The sequence below is a fragment of the Lathamus discolor genome, chromosome 5 (genome assembly GCF_037157495.1).
Source record: "Lathamus discolor isolate bLatDis1 chromosome 5, bLatDis1.hap1, whole genome shotgun sequence".
Classification (NCBI taxonomy): domain Eukaryota; kingdom Metazoa; phylum Chordata; class Aves; order Psittaciformes; family Psittacidae; genus Lathamus; species Lathamus discolor.
This window is the reverse complement of record NC_088888.1, coordinates 2,793,447-2,813,100: the sequence shown is the minus strand read 5'-3', so window position 1 is coordinate 2,813,100 and position 19,654 is coordinate 2,793,447. Positions and strand designations below refer to the sequence as shown.

Below are 19,654 nucleotides of genomic sequence, written 5' to 3'. Positions count from 1 at the left end.
GAAGGGAGAAGCTGAGCCTTTCTATTTCTCTGTATTATAGGGCAAGACAGCTGGGGTTCAAATACACTACATATTATGAAGCACCTATTAATATCATCTCCTGATGGAGAACAGGGTATTTTTTTCTTCTTAAATGCTTAATTAGTAGGCATTGTGTAATGTCTTTACTTCAGTAAATTCCAGTTAAGAAAGATTTTGGACGCACATGTGAATGAAGGCTTGTCTTGAAAGACAGAGCAAAAAGAAATTCATAATCATGTTTCTCTTGTTGTATTTACTGTTTTGCTTCTAAAGGGAATATTACTCCACTAAGAGATTCATAATTAGGAGGATGCCAGATGGGTTATCAATGTGGTTTTAAATTTTTATACGTAGAGTGCTTGTTTTTGCAGGGGATGCTTTGGTTCCGTGTACAGTAGTTAAATATAAATGTCTTCTATGAGGGGACTGCTAACTATTGCATGATTTTGAATTTGCTCTTTATTTAATCCTCCCTGCATCTCTTTTTTCTTCTTTCAGCTGCTCTGGTGAGCTAAATTAACAGAATGGACCTACCAGGTGGAACAATAAAGCCTGAAAGCAGAACTGAGACCCGTATCTCCACCTGAAAACGCCAACAACTTCAGTAAAAGAAGAGAAAAAATCATAGGACTTTGGACACCTTTCTGAGATGCCAGGGAAAGGTGTGTCTGTGGGCCAGGTGCTTCAGAGGCCAATATGCGCTTTGTGCCATGACACAGAGAGGTGCAGCAGCGTGGAACTGGTGAAGAGAACAAGGTTGGTGCATCTCAGGTGGGAATGACATGCCTTCCTTTACAAAGGAAGGGTGAGAAGACAGAGGCAAACAGAAAACTGTGGTGTGACAATGCACCAGCACCAACAGCTAGAGCTGCTGTCCCTCAGAAAGCCTACACCCACTGGGGAATTGGGGACTCGGCCTCAGAGGGTTTATGCTTTCCACATACTTGGGATACCTGCACACATGCATGTGGACACAGACACACGGGTGTATGTACACTTCACCATTTACACAGTGCGCTTTGACCTTCAGCGCCAAAGTGAAACACCCCTCTCTGCAGGATTTATATCACATCTTCATCACTCACCAGGGCTTTGGATCAGACGAAAGGACCGTGTCACCTTTCCTCTCTTTTTCCTTCTGAGTCCCCTCTCTGTCGTGAGCTTTTAAAGCTGCGATAAACAGAAGGGAGCCGTACACACTATAATGATAACCCAGATGACAGTGTCAAATCTCCATTTGTTCCATGTGGAAGTGTTACTGAAGGAGAAGATGCTGTTATTAAACACCAGGGAAGGGTGATCAGAACTAGCAAAAAAAAAAAACCCAAAGGACAACAGCAATGGAAATGGACTGAGGGTTAACCAAAGTCCATTAATATAACCAACCAGCTTATGAAAAATCTGCATTAGGTTAGGGACAAACCCAAGCCTCAACTTTAAACTTACCTAAAAAGGAACACTTGGAGGGGTGGGCTCATCATCTCTGAAAGCGATTTTCAATGAAAGTAATTCCACATCGTGTCTTGTTCTAGGGAATCAATGCCTTGCAAACTCCGAATATTGAACATGCCCTTCTTCTCTAGGGCAGAAGGCTGATTGATGAAAACAGATACAAAAACATTTACTAAGGACTTTAAATTCAATGGCAGCTCTGGAATATACATATTGAAGAGAAATGAAAAGATTCCGTCATACATGTAAAAACAGACTGGGTTTACATGTTGTAATCATGTACCGGTGTAAATGCAAGCAGGAAAATGTTGGGCTATCAACAGAAAATCCCAGTGCTTAATGATAGGGACAATTAGGGAAGTGTCACATGAGAATATGAGGTCATCCTCATTAGAGAAGTTTAAAATTACTTTTGATGAAGTGCAAGGGCGAGTTGTATGGAGGAAGCTCTCGCATGATATGGTGATAGGACTGATCCATGGTTATGTGCTGACAGAGACAAAACTTCGTGATAGAGATTAACTGGGGCTTTATTTAACTGAAATGTAACTGGAATTCAGATGCTGGCTCTGTGACTTGCCACCAAGAGCCTGGCCTCATGTTTTCAGGTATGTTCTAATGCTTTCCATTCCTCTTGGAGAGATTTTATTGATGTGATAGAAATTTCCCTCTTTCCTTCACCTAGAGCATCTTTGCTTTTAAAGAAGGTTGTAGTACTGGAGCTTTCGTTCAGCTCTGTACATCTACATGTTACAAAGCACACATCTTACAGTTTAACATGGTGTGCAAATGCAAATTTTCACTATATGCTGTTAATTCATCTATCCCTCTGCTTCTTTTTGGCTTTCCTCCCACAGAGCCTCTTTGGGGGATCCCTCCTTCCCAGCAACAGGGAGAGCATGGGCAGGAGATGCTCAGGGAGAAGGGTGATATGACCTGGATTTCTGCAGCAGCACAGCCAGGAGAATTTCTGTGGTGGGACTGAGGTGCCCTTGGTTTGCACAGCAGTGATAAAGTTCTCCAAATGTGATGGGGTCCATGACTGTAATTAGGAGAAATGACAAGAGGTGAGTGGCCAGTGAAGGAATGGCCAAGTGTCTACTTGGACGTTCATGTGTCTCGGGCGTGCTCTGCCCTAGCCTGCAGTCTTTTCAGTAGTCACATTTACTCTCCCACTGGCTCTTGCAGGAGCAGCAGGGATAGGAGCTTTTCAAGCAAAACCAGTTTCTCACTGATCAAATATAAAGGGACAATGCAGTTAACATCCCCCTGCCTTGTCAGAATGTGCACCTTAGCTGGGCTTTGGGGTAGCTTTCCAAAAACTACTGAACCTCTCATGTCTTCTGGATGTGAATAAGGAGGAAGTGGGGAGACATAAACCCCCAAAACTACTTGACCATACGGCTCCAGCTCCCTGTGCTCCTGTTTCCAGCCGTAACAGTGTCAGTAACCTTCTGCTAACGTGGGCTGCTGTAAAAGTTTTTCTGAGCTCCCAGAACTGAGAGACTCTTACCTGTATCTTTGTTTTCCTCTCTGTGCTAATAACAGCAGCTATATTCCTAAGAAAAATATTCAGAGGACCATGTTATGTCTGTTTCTTAAATTGTGATCATTATGTGACTAATCATAATAATGATATGGTATTAGGGGGAAAAATGTTGGAAGATATTCTCTAGAGGGAAATGAATTTCTTTTTATCATCTACAGTAGTTTATTTCACATATTCATGACCCTCCTGGTATTCTTTTTTTTCTTTTTTTTTTTTTTTTTGCCTTTTTTTTTTTATGATGAGCCATAAAAATGACAAAATACATTAGCAAAGTTCTCGGTTTATGCTAAAATGACCATATTCAAAAATAATAACAGAGACTTGTATCAGCAATGCAAAAGATGCATGAAGTAATTGGTGCTTAATTTGTACACAAACTGTCAAGGCAGTTTTCCTCACGGCCTGCATCTTCTGAATTCATTAGTCTCTAATTAAGGCCAGTTGGGACCAGCAGTTAGAAGGTTAAAGAGGTTCTGACAGCCCTAATCATTGCTCAGGAAGCTGAAAATGTATGCAAAGTCTCGGCAGATGGGGTGAGATCTGCTTCTGCCAAGTGATAACTGTTATTCCTTTGCACCTCCAAAGCTGTCATCCTAATAGGCACATTTTAAATTTATTAATGCTCTAGTTACAATGCATGCACAGTCTCTAATGGTATGTCATTCAGAGTATATAAACTGAGCAATTAACACATATTACCTGGTAATGGTAAAATTATTTGTTGCCTGTTTGATTTTTTTTTTCCCTTCAGTTTCCTAATCCAGCAAGAAGAGTCATAAGAAAAGACTTTTCTTTGTTAAAAAGGAGGGATTCTGAGCTGCTTGTTTGTTGCCCATTAGTTCTTTTTTTCTACAGACAAAAAGCTCACAAGCCATAACTAACTTTACTTTGATTTCCAGTGCCTCAAAGATTTGGATTTCAGGGATTATGCACTTTTTCAAACTTTGTATTTGAAAATGTGTGTTTTGAATGCTTCAAATATAATTTTAAAATGAGACGTATTTTTTTCTAAATTTGATTTTTTTCATTCCTTTTCATAAAACAACGTGTGAACTGCTCAGCAAATTGTTGTTGCACTTCCCACCCCCCTTCACCACTACTTCAGTGAGGCACCCAAATCTTGCTCCCCTCTGTGATGCTATCTCTCTCTTTAATCCTGTTTGGTTTTAAAGCTGCCTAATCAGGAGAAAGGCTTGGTTTTAGGTCTCTCTTTCCATTTGAAGGCTTCAGCCATGGGAGGACTTTAATTGCATGTAGCACTGGTGCAATGTTGGGTTGCAAGGGGGGGAGCCCACTGCAGAGCCTCCCATGCAGGGAGTGGAGCAGGCACCAGCACCCTGGCTGTGGTGGGAGCCCAGCAAACAGTGCTAATAATGTGCTGAGATGTTAATGTAAGCAATAGAACAATTATGTACCCAGTGACTTATAGACAGGCCAGGAACCTATTGCTCTGCTAGAATTAATTGATTTTGCTGTGTGTAATGAGCATAGCACAAATAGGGAGGGAGAGCGTAGTGTAATTGAACTGTGGGCCTTGCTCTACCCTCACCAGCCTGAGTCATGAGTGACTCCAAAAACATCAAAGGATTTCACATGGTGCAGTAGCAGTATGACACAGTCCAAGACCACCTACTTGCTGCCGAGATTTCTCCAGGTGTCATTTTGGACCTTGGAGCCCAATGGCAAGTCATCAGAGATGAAACCCTGCCAGCCATCACCCCCAGTCTTGTGCTCACTTGACACACCAGCAGTCCTGCTGAAGTCAAAGCAGAGTTTTCCCAGGTGAGAGCTGGGTGGCCAGGCCCTGTGTTAGCCAATGGGACTCCCCTGATGGCCACAAATGGTGCCAGTGCTGTTTGCATGAGGTGGTCCCTGCTTTGACCTCAGGTAGAATGACCCTGCTATACTCTCTTGCTCTACGAAAGTACTTTATTCAGTAATCGCATGGCAGATAAGGATCATTAGTACCGTTTTACATCAGGGGAAGCTCAGGAACAGAATGGAAAATTACTTGTGCCAAGAGTGAAAAGGATACCTGGAAAACCTAGAAACCCCTTTCTATAAAACATAGAAGAGGGGAAGAGAATCAAAGCTGATAAATTATATAGAACAACTTTGACCTAAATGGCTTTCAGAGAATAGGTAAAAACCTTGATCACCTTGACCTGCATCACTGTTGTATAGGAGAGCGGTACTCTAATGATCTTCACTTTCTGATGTAGATATACAACAGAGCTCTAATCCCAACACCTTTCAAGTTTGAGCAGCACATAACCAGCGTGGTGTATGCTTAAGCCTAAACTTTAGCTAGCCCCCTGAGTTACGATACCTTTATGCTAGGACAGTTCTTTTCCACTGAGATCTGTCTTACGAGATGTATCTACTTTGCTCTTAGACCATTGCTAAGTGGGGCAGTACCTCCTAAACTGAGTTTTAGGTTATAACATGCACCTTGTCTAGGGCTCTAGGCAAAGAAAGACATGTATTTTATCCTAAACAAAACACACATTGAGGCAGAACGAGCTCTCAGGATACCTCTCTGCACCCACAGTTTGATGTGTATTCCCACCACGGGGCTCCCCTCTCTCCTCTGAACCAGTACGCGTTGCTGGAGGGTCCTTACTTGCACCCAGCTACTGCTAACTAGGTTGTCCAATACACTTGCAATTTTGGATTATTGTACATATAAGAGGGCAAGAGCTGAATTTCCTACACTGCTTCTAACCCAATAAACGAGGGTATTGAATTACAGTGGTATAATATGGTGGGGCTGTGCTTTAGGACCATTTGAGCAGCCAGAAGGCACACCATGTCAATGCAGAGCTAGAAAACCACTCAGCTGTGGAGACGCAGCTTCCCGTTCCTTCGAGTACCTCTCTCCCAACCAGTCTGGAGCAGAAAAACCAGTGAATATCATGTGCTGCAGATGGACCAGCAACGGATCGCATACAGCTAGCTGAGTCTGGCATGGTCTGATTCCTCTTGTGTTTGCTGGCTACTTACCCAGCCAACAGCCAGACATTTGTGGGGTAAATCATTTCCAGTTGTTTCACAAGAGAAAACTGTCCAGCAGTATAAATAATAATTCCTCTCTGACAGGGGTTTCAGTGTTTGCCTGTGGCCCTGGTGCTCTACATCTTCCTTTCGGCCCCCCACCCAGCACATCTCCTGGAGAAGGATATAAACAGACCAGTTTATACCCTTCTACTACAGACCAGTCATCATAGAGAAAAAAGAGGTTGGTGCCAACAATTTTCTCTTCATTTTTGTCTCTATACATACACAGGGCACAAGTGGAGAGTGTTACTCAAGGCAATAGAAATTTTTGGTCAAAAATAACAGAGGCAAAATGGCTTGTAAAATTACGAGTGACAAAGTTGTTTGGTTCATACCATTTACAATTCATGAAACCTGAGGGACTGGACACAGACCAGTGCTTTGTCAGGAGAGAATTCAGGCCATGTGAAAATCGCTGGATGTTGCTGTGGCTTTTGCTGGCTGTTTTATGCTGAGGAGGCTCTGGGGATATGGAAAGCTCAGCAGCGAGAAGCTTGCTTTTGCTTAAATTCTGCAATCCGTTGCTTTTTCCTTTACCTTCCCCTCTAGGCTGTCCAAGGTGATGCCCTCTTCTCACCGCCTGCCTGGAGTCACACAATGGCCACCTCCTGCCAGCTAGCACAGAGATTTCTCTGCTACTTTCCAGCCTCCTGATGCTGGTGTAGGAAGGTAGCAGAAGGAAAAGGGCCATGCAGAGGATGACCCCATACTGCGCTGAGCCCCAGGTGCCATCACTGGCCCATTGGCATCTGGTGTAGCTTCGAGAAGTCAGGGTAAGCAGAAAGACATATGGGGAGCTGTTGCATAGCTTGGTGGTGTTACAGCTTTGCCCTGAGTGTCATCCTGGGTATCATCCTGGGTGTACCTGCCTGCAGATCTCCTGCGCAGAGAGGGGGGTCTGTTTTTTGTTGAGGAGCAGCCAATGCTCAAGATGCTACGGGCGATGGCCTCTGCAGCTGGAAAGACGTGCCGGATTCCCCCACAGCCCGTGTTTGGAGTAGGAGGTATTCCACCAGCCCAGCCACTGACACTGCAGTGTCCTGCTTATCTTCCTGCTCAACAAAAGTGTACTCCATGCAAAGGGCCTTGCCAGATACTTACTCTGTACCAGCTCTTGCGCAGAGCCAGAACTTGGGACTTGTGGTACTGATCCAGTCCATATTGCTAGGCTGCTGTGTTTAGGAGGCATTCGCTTCATGGGTGTGCTACCCATCAAACATCAGTCAGGTGAGAACACCACATACCTATTGGCAATTGAGTTCTGCGGGGCCACATTGTGTTAAATCATAGAATCAAAGAATGGTTTGGGTTGTAAGGGACCATAAGATCGAGTTCCAAACCCCTGCCATGGGCAGGGACACCTCACACTAGACTAAGTTACCCAAGGCTCTGTCCAACCTGGCCTTGAACACTGCCAGGGATGGGGCAGCCACAGCTTCCTCGGGCAATGATAGCACACTGAGGACAAGGCGAGGGCAAACCGAACACTGCTCTGGTGTTTGCTGCGTGGCGTAAGGAGAAGCACATCTGTGCCAAACAGGTTTGAAAGTGCCACAAAATGGAGGGCTGGTGCTAAGCTTCATTCAGTAGGAATTCACTCAGAGCAGGCTAGGAGCACAAGCATGAACGGTCAGGGATTGCTTTCTGGGTAGCTGCCTCACCGTTGCATCTTGTGACATCTGGTACTTTCCTCAAGAACGGGTGGCTTCTCGCCTCAAGGCCAACCAGATTTTTCTGCAAACTTGTGCTAAGTTCCTGCAGCAGGGAGAGCTGGGGTAATGAATGCCGTTTTCTACAGGGATGGAGTCTCTTCTGGCTTAGCTCTTGCTAATGGACCCTGTGGTATTGCCGAGCCTCGTGGTTACACGGTGCTGGTGACCACAGCTTGGGATAGTCAGTAGCACCCAAGAACAATCTGCAGGCTGAAAATACAAACTGTGCAATGTTGATTGCAGCCTCTGTAGTTGGGGTTAAGAAATGTTGTAGCTGCGTTTAAGGGGTTCCAGACGCATTGACATTTTGTAGTTATTTTGTGTGCATCAGAGAAAGCCTAACAGACTAACAAACATTTGAGAGGGTGTCTGTCCTCCTACTGTGTTTTTCTCTCTGTCAAAATCCTTAGAAGTGTCTACCTTAATAACTATGATGCTTCATAGTTTAAATATCTTGTGTAACTGTTTTATTGCATTAAATGGCCTCTGTTAGTGGACTGTAGTGACAGGACAAGGGGTAACGGGTTAAAACTTAAACAGGGGAAGTTTAGATTGGATCTAAGGAGGAAATTCTTTCCTGTTAGGGTGGTGAGGCACTGGAATGGGTTGCCCAGGGAGGCTGTGAGTGCTCCATCCCTGGCGGTGTTCAAGGCCAGGTTGGATGAAGCCTTGGGTGGAATGGTTTAGTGTGAGATGTCCCTGCCCATGGCAGGGGGGTTGGAACTGGATGATCTTAAGGTCCTTTCCAACCCTAACTATTCTATGATTCTATGATTTTCTTGCAGTGGCAGTAAAGCTTTCTAATGCTGTATTACCACTCTCGTCTCTCTTTGTGGGAAATGGAGGATCAGAGCACCTAAATGAATAACCCAAAGGACTGGCAGCAGCAGAGCCTACTCCAGAGGAGACCTCTGTAAAGGGTTTGTGGGCAGATTCATATTCTTGGGTATATCACTGATAACACATATGGCAATCTTTTTCTGAATCATCTGGTGATGTTGGAAAGCTTGTTTTGGATGGTAGGTTAGGAGCTCTGACCTCCAGAGAACACACTGTACAGCTCTGGAGCAAGTGAAACAGGGTGAGACACATCAGGGAGGTATAAAGCTTGTTTTCTGGACTGTCTTGGTGTGCTCTTTCAGGCTCCAACATTGCACATTTCAGTGCAGTAGTACCTCAGTACTTACTCTTGTGGAAAACCACTCCATTGCCCATGGGACCGCTGATGTGAATCAGTTTTAAGGATTTTTTTTATGGACCCTGGTCTCAAATCCTGAAGATTTGCACTGAGACCCTGGGATAAACAGTGGATGAATGCCCTAGCAGTGGTAGCTGTCTGTATTGCCCTGTGTTAGCTGTAAAGTGCATTTCTGCTTATGCAGTAAAACCATCAAATACGCCTTCCCTTTAGTACATAAAAAAGAATATACTGCATCAGTCCTTGTGATAGTTGGTCTGTCAAGATCTCAATTTCGTGTTTTCAAGCTCAAACCCAACCTTAAACCAGTGGATTTTTTAAAAATCAAAGCTACAGTCTGCTCCTATCACCACAGCTGGGCCAGTGCATCGGATAGTTCTTGTCTGCTGGTTTGTAGCTGATCTCCTGAGCTGGGATTGCACAGTGCTACAGAGTTATTGCCATGGCTGAGGTTATCCCTGCACCAGTGCCCTGTACTGTGTCTTCTGTCCTACTCTGACAAAGCAAGCAGCCAAGCCTGCCTACAGGTTTGTAAGCCTAAATTTGATGTCTCCTCTATCAACAACTTTCTGCTCAGCATGGACAAAATATGCCTAGATATTTCTCCTGGACCTGGGCATCTCCAGTTTTCAGGGACTACTAGAGGTCTTCCATCTTATTCACACCAGGCTCTAGATCAGCCACTTGCAAGCCAGGTAAGAGGAAATCAAACTCTTCTTTTATAGTGACAATTATTTGTCCGGTCAGCCCAGCTTGGTGAAACCAGCAGAGATCTGGCCCCATAAGCTTAAAAAGTGCTCTGAAAGTTTTGGTGTAAAAGAAACTTCTTGTGATAAATAACGTATATCATAAAGTAGAAAGAATGGAGGCATTTATAAAACTAAATAGTAGTGAGTTGTTCTGCTGGAGCTCTCCTGAACACTAAGTGTTTCTCTTTGGATGCATGTACAGTGATTTTAAGCAGATTGTATCTACGATGCTACAGCCTCTGACATATAGTTATTATAGTTATGCTGCATGCAGTCAAAGCAAGATGTGACTTGTCTACTATACCATGCAAAGGTGAACAGCTCCGTAAAAAGAATCAAGCAGCATAACCCATTAGAGTCCATTTACAAACTAACAGATATTTTACAGACATTCAACAGACTTTCAATCAAATCGTAATCTCAGAAACCTGCCAACAATAAAACCCATAAATTAAAATCAAGTTATATAAGCATGACTTGATGAACCTGATGTAATCTGATGGCATGAGATGCATATCCTACATTAAGTAACAAATTCCTCTTCTTTTCTCTTATCGGGTAATAGGGCAGAAAATGATTAGCAAATGTTTTGTAGCCAGTAAACCTGAACCTGAACACGTTGGAGTTATTTTATACAGGATTATTTGCCATTAATTTCTCCTTATCATTATCACCTTTTTATTAACAAATTGATGGATGGATAGACTTCCTATTAAAGACAAGAAAACTGTTATTTTTAAAGGGCTTCATGGTGCATGCATACACCCAGACAAAATGACCTTTGCTTGTGGGTGGAGCTCAACATAAGCAGCAGAGAGCCGTGTCCTGTAGCCGTTCTCATAGTTCAGATTCTCCTTCTCTGCTGGAACTCCAAACTCTGGTTTGGTCTTACTCAAGGGACAACTGATATGGTGCAAAACAGCCTTATGGCTGCCCGTAGGAATGAGGGTATCTTGCAGGAATCATGATTCTTGACTTCATGGTCAGGATTGATGCTTTAATGGTGTTGCTGGTGATGGCACAAAAGATGAAGCACACCGGAGATACTTCATGAGTAGGTGTTTCTGAGCATGGTTAGGAGAAAAATTCCCATCTTTGTGAAACAGGAAGGTACACAGGAGCCTGGGTTTAACCATCAGTGAACAAGCTGCCAAAAACAGCATGTAAAGGGCAATTTTGGGAGCATGTTCATTACCTTGATTTTACAGCTCATACAGTTCCATTGCCCTGTACGGTAGAGGTCCAAAAGCTGCTATCTCTGCTCTTTTCTTGGAATAGCAAGTGCATCCTGATCCTGGAACAAATGCTCCATTTCACACCCTCCGCTGTTCCATCCACCCCACGCTTCAGCCTGGAATTGGTGGAAATAGCTTTTCAAACACAACCAGGTAGCTGAGTAGACCTAATGGAGCTTAATTGCCACATGTTTATTACATTTGCAAAGTGGAGGACACTGCAGTCTGAATGTCTAAATTAATCCTGCATTACCAGGCCAGCTACCATGACATTTCTATGTTCCAGTATAATGCAAACGTAACAATTCATTTGATTTCTTTATGTCAGAAGAGAGAATCATACAGAGTATGGAGGTCCCAGTCTTGACCTGGATCTTTTCAAGCAGACAAGGGGACATGAAAGCTGCAGGGCACAGCCAGGCACTGCATGGGGACAGCTGGGCAGGACCTGGGCAAATAAATGCAGCCTGCATCTTCCACTGACCTGTCCCTACCTAAGCTCTGGCTCACACAACTTTATTGCTTAAGGGCTACAGCTTTTGCAGGAGGCAGAAAAAAGTGGGTGCTGAAATCCCATTGAAAGTAGATGCTGCATCCCTTTACGTCTTAAATCCGTCTGAAATGTTTGTGGTCGTGATGGTGAAGCTGTTGAAATGTGTCCTGCATTAGGGTGACACAGTTCTTCCTGACTCTTAAAGATTACACCTAAAAATATAACCCTTAGGGATATTTTTAGAGTAACTCTGCTAGGACAAAGACAAGCTCCCAGGAAGAATAAGAAGAAACAGTTTGAAAAGTAGATGAGAAGCACAATGCAATTTTATCTTTATTTAAAATGAAGATGCCTGACTTTAACTGAGAGCAGGAAAGTTTCCTTCCTTCACATGTCATTTTGCTTGTCTTAAATGGAAAAAGATTTGTGACATACATGGTCTCTGTTCTGTTCAAGTGATGAAAGGGCGGCCTTATTTATAGACTTATAAAATTGTTTAAGTAAAGAAGTCCTGGGTGGTGCAGGAGGTTTTTATCATTGCCAGCATGGCTATATTCATTGCCCTCGTTTTGACTCTGCATATAGGAAAAGCAGACAGGGTCCTTGCCCAGGGCTGTGGGAGAGGTGGGGAGCTCCCATGGCTGGGGCTGGGCTGGGAACCCCATGCAGGGACTGAGCATTCCTGCCTCACAGAGATAAATGAGCTAAAAGCTTTCCAAGTGTAGTCTAAGTGTGAAAAGAAAGAACGACTGTCTCTAGACATGTTTTGCTAAGGTGCCGCTTCTCTTTTGAACAAGCAGCCTCTTCAAAGAGATTGGCTTTTTCATCTCAATGCCGCAGGGAGACAATAGTCAATTCTTGGTACTGAATATCTTCAATTACCACAATCCCTTGCAGGATATGACACTAGAAAGGCTATGCATAGAGAGGATAATTTTGGTTCATAGCCTTTAAATGTTCCCAGCCCAATAGTGTGGTGAAAGAAGATGTCTTCCAAGAAGTTCACATTACTGGCTGTAGTAAAATAAAATAGCTATATTGTTTCAGCCGGCAATTTCTTCCCATTGTCTTCGTTTTAAAACCCATCCATACTCAAAGGCGAAGGGATGTGTTTCACTACAATTTGAGAACTGTACTGTAACCAAATATTATCTTCATTTTGCTCCTTGTTTCATGTTACTTTTTGGTCCTTGAGTTCTCCAAAGTTCATCACTGTCTGTGACATTACCCTGACTTGCTAACTTCCTCATTATTTCCCCAATCAATAGGAGAACAATATATGGTGTTATTCTGTATTTCAGTTACCTGTCACTCAGTGTTTTATCTCCATTGATACTCCAGGTACTGCTCACAGAAACTAAAGTAGGCTGTCTTGTCTTCCGCTAATCTTGAATGCCTTTTGTTCAAGAGGTGTTTTGTATTCATCAGTCAACTAAGGACTCATCCTGAAGAAGCCCTCAGTCAGCACATAGATCTCAGTGAAAAAGGGATATGCAGCTCGTGAAATATTCATAGCAGAAGGTACCTCAATCATTTTCACCTTTTGACCCTTTGAGGCTGAAAGGATTATCAGCAATAAGTGGCAAATCTTATGGATGTGAAATTTTCATAGATGAAATACCTTGCTGTTCTTTCTTATCCACTTTTGGTATTAAGCCTATTCAGAAGGTACATTTATCTACCCACTCTATCTGCCACACAGTTGTGTCAAACTCAAAACAACTTTAATAAAAGTCCAAAGTTGAAATGGTAGCGACCAAAACCTGGAAATAACCAAGACGTTTTTAAGGGAAGGAAAAATGCCGTGGATGCTTGCTGCTTCCAGCACTTCACAAAGGGGCAACTAACAGCCCTTTTAGAATGGCTGTAATAAATACAGTGTAGTGCTATTCATAGCCAAAACTGTCATTTGGGGAATCAAGTGACAAGTTGTCTCCATTTGTTAAGTTAAAATCTAGCACAATAAGTGAGATTTTCTGGTACTTATAGTCTGCTAAAGGAGAAAGATAAATGCTGATGGTAGGCAATTGGCTCGTTCAGGGATCTCCACAGTTGAGAGCAGCAGGCTGCAAAGTCTGCAACAATGGCTTGAGGAATGATTGCAGGCAGAAACAGTCTTCTAAAACTGGATAACATTTCTCCAATGCTAAAAATTTAAGTTTTGCCTATCTAAATAATAACATCTCTGCTTTGGTGCTTATCCAGGCAGTCCTATCCACAGACTGGCTCATGTAAGTAACCAAGACCCATGCTTTCTAAAACAGATTAGCTGTGTGTTGGTGATGCCCTCCCAAGCAGTGGCTTTATAATCAAACAGTGGTAGAAGCAGCATTTCCAGTGATATTTCACTAATGAAAGCTTTAGTTAGATGAACATCCACTGCTTAACAAGTTAATGTCCAAGTGACTATCACTGGCTAGGAGAAGAAACAGCCTGAAACATGAAATGCAGTTAAGATCCTCAAGGTTAAGACAGCATTTTGTCTTTGGGCCAGGGAAAGGACAGGCAAAGTTATAAATGAGTGCAGGGATGGCCTGTGGCAAGTCACCTAACCACTCTTGTGCCTCAGTTTTCCCAAACTGAGTTAGCATCAGCATCTTGTAAAACATAGGAATAAGCCCCTTTACTGTAGGGTAATTTGGCTTTCTGTGTTCTGCAGCCCTATTTTGCCTCATGCTATTCACATACGAGGTATATATCACCAGTTAACAAAAATTTCTCTTGCATTATTTTACGTGTCCTTTGATTTCAGTAATGCATCTTTAGGTTCTTGCCATAACTTGGAAACGACTTTGCAGTTGTCTGTAGCATGCCCGTTGCTCTTGAATGCCCTCTGCTCTCTGCTTTCCTCCTAGAAGGGTTTTTGGTTATGCATTCTGATGAGAAGGACTCATGGAAAACAATAGGGGAAAGCAGAGAGAAGTAGTATGCATAACAAGCCAAAATACTTGTGTCTGTCTCCTAATGTTGTATTTACTTCAGGATTTGGTCCAATGTGCTAGTTGGGGTGCATGAAAAAGTATACTTGGTGCAAATAGTAAAATGTTTTTCTCTTTGATTTCTGTTAGTTGTAGCCCTATTTAATAAGTATATTGGATAGCAGATTGACAGAAGAATACTCTTGGTTGGAAGCTTCCTTATGGATGACAAAATCACACTCCAGCTCAGTGATAAATAGTATGAATGCAGAAACTATAAAGATTTAGATTTCTCTTGGAGTTACCTCTTGTGATTGGTAAAGTTATTCTCTTCTCTCTATGGAAAAACTCAGGCCTATGTTTTTTAATATGAATTAGCAGATTTCCAGAGGTATTTCAACGCTGTTGCTATAGGGGAGAAACGAATTTCTCAAAGACCTCCCTATCAGGTTCAACACTAAAGTCTCTTTGAGATTCAGTGTTTCCAGCAATCTGTCTGTCAGCAGCTGAAGCTGGGAACTTAAGTCTATACCTGGGCACCTGGGAGAGGAACCAGGGTCTGGGAGGTGTCTAGAGTAGAGTGGCTCTCCCAGATCCTAGTGGGATTGGCTGAACAACTTACACTGGAAATCAGAGCGTGTGTTTGGGGATTAAACACTTGATTTAGGGCATGTTTAGCTGGAAAGAGCTAGCTCTCTGAGGTCGGGATCATGCAGTAGAGTACATCGCTCCTGGACATTCATCTCAGATGTGCTACCTCTGCAAGCTCTCTGGCATACTGTAAGGGATGGCATGCAGATAGACTGTCTACCCTGCATTGCCGAAGATAGATATAGCTATAGATAGATATAGATAAGATAGATAAATAGATAGATAGATAGATATAGAGTTATAGGCATCCAAAGGCTCAACTTCTGACCAGGATTTTTGGCCCTACTGTGCTCTGCAGCCACTGACACCCAGATACGAATTATGCCTATACCCAGAGGTAAACTCAGGACTGGAGGCTGCCCTCTCCAGCGGGGGAAGAAGTCTTGAACATTCAGGAGAGGAGGAGCTGTCTCATGCCTGAGGGTCCCAAATTGCCACCACAACTGAGCAGCACTGAGTATAACATCGGTACTTCAGCCTGGACTCACTGTCTTTCATGTGGATGCCTGCCTCTTTGCTTCCAAACACAAAGTAAGCACCACTCCTTTATTCCAAGTCAGTGGCCAGAAGCTGCCCCTGTCTGCTCTGGTGATGGTGTAGCCAGTGCCACGACTTGCCTATGCCACAGTCAGGTTGGTTGGTCACCAAACTCACAAGAGATGGCATCATCCCCCAAGTTGTATCTTTTGACATCACTTCCATGTCTGCAAGGGGATCCATGGGGTTGGGATGTTGTGGGAAAATGTTATGTGGAGAGGGTGCTCAGGCATTGGAAAAGGCTTCCCAGGGAATCGCCATCCCTGGAAGTGTTCAAAAAACATGTGAATGAGGCCCTTATTGACATGGTTTAATGGTGGAATTTGCAATGCTGGGTTGGACTTGATGATTTAAAGGTCTTTAACAACCTTGTTGCTTCTATGGTTCTGTGGCCCACACTATATCTGCTTTGTGGATATATCTGCTTTTGCAGCACGTCTTGCCAGCGTCTGGAAAGATTAGCAGTGTTGAGGCATGTCTGAACCTGTTGGTTTCATTGTAACTGAAGTTACACACTTGTTAGGTGTCTGTAGGTCTAGCTCTTTAACGTATACAACTGGGATCTTGTCTGATCAAGCTCACTCAAGATAAACATAATTTAACCATTGAAAACAGAAACAGGAATCAACACAAGCAATGAAAACCAGTAAGTGGAGTTGCTGGCAGTGGGTGCAGAGAGAAGGTATGAAGGATGGTATCTGCAGATCCCTTTTGCTTCCTGATCAAGGAGCATCCGTAGAGACACAGGACAAACTTTACCATTTTCATGCTTTAGCTGAAAAGATGCCTACCTGTGCAAAAGGATTTTCTTTATAACTTTAATTAACATACCTGATATGAAAAGAAAAACAAAAGCAGCACCTTTTTGTCACGTATCCTCAGTATTAGAGAGCAGCAGCAACTAGAAATGAATCACAGTTCCCTTCTGCAAATGGGCTCAGTGTTTTCATTCTACATGCTGAACGGATTGAGTCATGAGGAAGGAGCAGCAAGATTTTAATTCCATATAGCACATCCCCACCTCTGAATTTATTTACCAAGTATAACATTTATTTAATGTAATTTAGTTCTAAATATTTAAAAGCTCACTTTGTTTAATATGTTTTCAAGTACAAGATGTTAAGTAATTATGTATGATGTGGTGGTCTTTTATTAGGTAGTTAATGACCATCTGGGAATTCAAGCCCCAAGGCAATGCCAAGGGCTTCTGAGTATTAGCTGGCCATTAACATAGTGCTAATGGACTAGCATGCTCTACATGATTATTAACTAAGCATAAAAAAAAATAGCATTCAAATTAAAATAGGAAATTCAGGTTTAAGGCTTCTCTAGCATCCTTAATTCAATCAGATCATAGTGACCCATATGGCTGCGTCTTGTGTTGAACTGGATCAAACGGCAAAGACATTCAAGCTGGCATCTCCTCTAGACAAACCAGAGTTGCATAGCCAGGTCCCTACTGCTCCCAGGTGTGAACATCCTTTTGTCACAGCCCAGGAGCCTGCTGACACGGGGAATCCCGCTGCCATCCCAGTCCTCAGACGCATGGGTGTCAGTAAAACAGGAGCATGGCAGGATGCTGCCCTTCCCCAGCATAATGAATGGAGCCAAGAGGGATGCCTCAATCTCCTACACACAGTTAGGTCTGAGGGCTCCTTGCTGGACCAGGTGGCATCTCAGAGACTGGCGTTATACCAAAAGCATTGGCTGTTCTGTCAAGACTAGGACCGTATTTCCCTGCTACTGCACACTTTGCAGTCATTGAATTTTTCTGGTGTTTTCTTTTCCCTTTTAATTAAGTGATGAAAGGCAAAGATAATCAAAGATATTCATTGTAAACAAATCTAAGATAAAAAGGCCTGGTGCATTTTAATATGCTCATGCAGTGTTGTAGTGCATAAACAATATTTCAGAGAGGAGGTAAGAACAGATACGGATTTTGTTTCACTGCTGCCTCGATACTGTACTTCTCATATGCAGGTATCAACATTGCTTTCGTAGGAGTTACAGGCATAAATGATCTATTAGATTATACTGTTCTCTTGACATGATAATGTGCTCTGTATAGACTTGTATTGAGTTTGTTTTGCCCTCGTTTGTCATAAAGTCTCCACAGGCTTCAATTGCCCTCATTTTGCCATCAGAGTGACATCTTAATATGGACTCTGCTCTACCGAGTTGCCATGACATTATCATGAGATCATTAGACTATGCTAAGTCTCACACAAGAGAGAAAACCACGAAGAAGAAAAAAAGAACCCAACCCAGAAAACAGCTGTTGGGATTTGCAAATTTCATTTCTATTTCTTTCTATGGGTCTTTGGGCAGGAAAAAGAGGTGTTTGAACACAAGCTTCAGTGGTAACTGAAGATGCGTAGAAACAACCTGGGATAATCTGTGCGAATTATCTTTGCACAAGATGTTAAAACGTTTTTATTAAAACAAAAGTGCCTTTATTGTTATCACAGACTTTTTGTTTCTTAAAAGAAAAAGGTGCATTTTTCTCTGGTACAAGGATCTCATTTAAGTTGGGTGTAGGAAAAGTGAAGGAAAAACATTAAAAAGAATAAAAGAATCAGTGTCAAACTAAGTGTACTTCCTAGAGAAGGAATGGCAGTGCATAAAGGTTTAGCTAAAGACTTTCCATCTTTCTTTTTTGCAGGCAATGAAAACTATTTAGAAATCTGTTGAATAGCACAGTGCATTCCAAAAGGACCCAGAGGAATCTGAGCTCTTAACAAGCTGTATACTTTTGAGGTAACTGATGAAGGCAACCGTCTCTGGGCTGAAATACAATTGTTTAATAGGACATAGCAATGCTACATGAAGCCAAGAGCCAAAGGAAAGAAAAACTATGCCCAAGGTGTGTGCAGTTAATGCAAAATATTTGTGCTGCTGTGTCGCTGGAACACACATGATCTCAAGCCCAGGAAAAATTAAAAGGTTAAAAAAGTTACAACCAAAGAAACAACAGGACAGTGCCAAGCAAAAGGTCACAAGACAAATGAAAAACACATCAAGTGGCTCACCCACTGATGTGCTCTAATAGCAAAATGACCCCCATTAAAATGTTCACCGTGAGTGCAGTATCAGAAGCTCTCCAAAGAATGCATGAAAACGTTGGCTTCCTAAATTAATCAAGTTTTATGGTTTGCTTGGAAATTTTAGTTAGGACTTCTAAATACTAATGTACCACTTCAGCTAATATAATTTCCCCTTGGAAACACACCTTCTTTTCCAGTAATAGGAAGTCTGTTTATTACTGCCACCACCCCAATTTTATGGCATCCTATGTGCTCACGTGTATTACCCAATACTAGGAATGATCTTGGCTTAAATTTTATGTCCATTTGCCTTAATCATTTCGCTCCACTGTGCAAAGGGGAAAAAGAAAAAAAAAGGTTTAATGTGAAATCTGAAGGCAAAGGGACCTCACTTTCTAACAGTGTGTACTATGCCCATCCAGAGCAATTATTATTGCTCATTACATTTCCATGCAGAAATCATTACATTTTATATCACAATATGCATTTTTTTATAAGTAAGCTTTAAGCAAATTAGAATACTTAATATGTTTTTTGAGCTTTTGCCAGGCGTGTGCTCCCAAGCCGGTTCCTCCTATTTACATTGTAGCATTTATCCATTTCCAAATATGAGAAGATTTATCTATCAGATTCTGTGCAAATTCAGTACACAGATAATTTGTAAAAAGCTTTCTTTCTTTTTGGTTTGGTGTTTTTTTTTTTTTCCCCCAAATGTTCTGTGGTTTTTCTAATCTCATCTCTTTTCTAATTTCCTAATCATATAACCTTGAAGTCTAAAGACACAGCCTGTGATAATCTGTGTAAACTGTCTTTATTGTTATCACAGACATTTATAAAAAACCCCCCAAAAACAACACACGCACACGCGAGCACACATTCAAAGCTGCCTTTTAAGTAATACTTTAGTCACAGTTCAATCAGATCCACATTACTGCTACTCATCAGATAGAAAGTGTTCGCGAGCAGGAGGGGGATATTGACTTTAAAAATTCACTGGCGAGGCGTACAGAGCCTGCAGGAATGTCAAAACTCCAACCT

General features: G+C 42.4%; 1 long non-coding RNA gene across 6 annotated transcripts in view; it reads left to right on the top strand.

Annotated features, from left to right (window-relative positions):
- Positions 1 to 19,654, top strand: part of LOC136014591 (uncharacterized) — an 86,706-nt gene that overhangs the window by 64,955 nt on the left and 2,097 nt on the right. For 3 of the 6 annotated variants that reach the window (XR_010612785.1, XR_010612787.1, XR_010612784.1), the window contains 8 exons: positions 520 to 777; positions 2,331 to 2,540; positions 6,122 to 6,260; positions 6,629 to 6,852; positions 8,577 to 8,711; positions 12,808 to 12,987; positions 15,334 to 15,566; positions 18,235 to 18,329. This is a non-coding gene — a long non-coding RNA (uncharacterized LOC136014591). Of the gene's footprint in view, positions 1 to 519; positions 778 to 2,330; positions 2,541 to 6,121; positions 6,261 to 6,628; positions 6,853 to 8,576; positions 8,712 to 12,807; positions 12,988 to 14,534; positions 14,702 to 15,333; positions 15,567 to 18,234; positions 18,330 to 19,654 lie in introns of all 6 variants that reach the window. The other 3 variants (XR_010612789.1, XR_010612788.1, XR_010612786.1) reach the window with 3 other exon arrangements.